We start from the raw sequence: 2,500 nt of genomic DNA, 5'->3' as shown, positions 1-2,500 counted from the left end.
ATATATATATATATATATATATATATATATATATATATATATATATATATAGAGAGAGAGAGAGAGAGAGAGAGAGAGAGAGAGAAAAGGATAAAGAGAACAATGGCAAAGTTAGAAATATATTTTATGGATAGAGTCTTACAGCTGTTTCAAGGAAAATCCAATGCATCCCTTCATCGGAGACTATTCTCCGATGAAGGGATACAGTGGATTTTCCCTGAAACAGCTGTAAGACTCTATCCATAAAATATATTTCTAACTTTGCCATTGTTCTCTTTATCCTTTTCTCTATTTATACATACACACGCTAATACACGACTTATAATCCCCAATCCTGTTTATACAACGAATGGGGCATAACTAGTCGGTATACAGCACTTACTCGGTATTACCTGTATCTTTGGGTTTGGTTAAATCCAATACCCTTCTTAACCTTTTATATATATATATATATATATATATATAAAAATATCTATCTGTCTATCTATCTATCTATCTATCTATCTATCTATCTATCTATATATATATATATATATATATATATATATATATATATATATATATTTCGTTTTTGACACATACACACACACACACACACACACACATACGCACACGCACACGCACACACATATTTCAATACATCTCAACGCTTCTAAAAAGGCAGACTTTGTTTACATACATCGTAATTTCACATATAGCGTCTATAAGAAAGCTATATTTATAAGTTCAAAAATTGCAGAAGAATTTTTTAGTAGGGAGTTTAGCTTAAAGGTAAAGCACTAAAACCGTTAATCGCAGGAATGTCTCAAGGCTTGCTGCTAACAAATTTTTCTGCAATATAAGGATGAGATATGCTATCCAGTGTTATTATTATGCGTTTGAGTGTAAAATATTTCCATATATATATCAGTGGCGACTCCGGCACTCGGGCTGTTCGGGCTTAGCTCGAGTACAAATTTAGTAAAGTGAACGTGTATATGCGAGCTGATTTAAGTTCTGCCAACACTGACTTCAAGTATGTAATTTTGTGTGTGTGTGTATGTGTGTGTGTGTGGGGGGGGGGGGGTTATCTTATTGTTCGAGAATTCGAACATACCCATCCTGAACATGTTCTGCTAGATTCTTGCGTGAATATGCTAATCGTTGTTGTTCTCCTTAATCGAAACCCACCCCCATCATTCCCTTTAAACGATGTGTGTTCATAAAACATGGCGATTCACCGGTTTAGGAGAGACTTTGAGACTCCGATGTGTTTCGACCTTGTTCTCTGCCTCCTCAGTCAAAGCGTCACTACCGGACCAATCGTTCTAATAAGAACACAAGCATTTGTTTATAGATTCCAACAGTTTTATTTGCTTAGGCCTGCCAAACGGATACGGTGTATACATATGTGACTGTAACGAGAGCAATGAACTATTTTCTCTTGTTATAGTCACACATATGCACACAGTCACATATTTCCTATTCTTACAGTCACACATTTCCCTCATATTCTTCCACCTTTTCCTTTTCCAATACATATTCCTAATTTTTCAGTTTTTCATATTTTTGAGCCCTCGTCGTCGTCGTCGTCGTCGTTGTTGTTGTTGTTGTTGTTGTTCTTCTTCTTCTTCTTCTTCTTCTTCTTCTTCTTCTTCTTCTTCTTCTTATTATTATTATTATTATTATTATTATTATTATTATTATTATTATTATTATTATTATTAATATTATTATTATTATTATTATTATTGTTGTTGTTATTATTTTATCATCATCACCACAACCATCACCACCACCACCACCACCACCACCACGATCATCATCATCATCATCATCATCATCATCATCATCATCATCATTTATTTATTTACTTATTCATTCATTTATACAATTTTTTTCTTCTATCTATATATTTAGGAAATTCGGTTATCTACCAAAACAACAATGAACCACTTTTTTCTACTTTCCTAAACTATTTTTCCTGTCTGTCCCCTCCCCCCTTTCATCGATATTTTACTCTCCAGCTTATTTTTCTATAACTTGCAGTGTTCATCCCTTTCACTCCTACCCCACCCCCACTCTACCTTCTCCACCATTTATCAGGCTTTCTTCACAATACCAACTCAATACTTCCCTCTGTGTCGACCATTTATTTCTATAATATATTTGCTACATCGAAATAGCAATGCAGACACAACAGAAATTTAGCTCTGAATTCAGAGATTAACTTTTTTTCTGTAACTTCTTATATTTCCGGGTTATTGCCTGTATGACGATCTGAAAATTTTGTGGCACCCTTAATAATAATAATGATAATAATAATAATAATAATAATAATAATAATAATAATAATAATAATAATAATAATAATGATGATGATGATGATGATATTATGTTATATATATTACAAATATATATAACATACAGAAAATTACAATACTGGGCACTGCACACATCCTACGCAAAACACTTTCAATACAGTAACCATAAGAGCACCACAGCAAACCACAGCACATGC

The 2,500-nt window shown here is 33.1% G+C and overlaps 1 protein-coding gene across 4 annotated transcripts in view; it reads left to right on the top strand.

The window, feature by feature from the left end:
* Positions 1–2,500, top strand: part of LOC106869994 (uncharacterized) — a 51,475-nt gene that overhangs the window by 17,942 nt on the left and 31,033 nt on the right. The gene's annotated exons all lie outside the window — the stretch shown is intronic.

Source organism: Octopus bimaculoides, chromosome 4 (genome assembly GCF_046866305.1).
Source record: "Octopus bimaculoides isolate indiv1 chromosome 4, ASM4686630v1, whole genome shotgun sequence".
Taxonomy (NCBI): Eukaryota; Metazoa; Mollusca; class Cephalopoda; order Octopoda; family Octopodidae; genus Octopus; species Octopus bimaculoides.
Note: the sequence above shows the minus strand (reverse complement) of the source record. Positions and strands in the feature narration are given on the sequence as shown.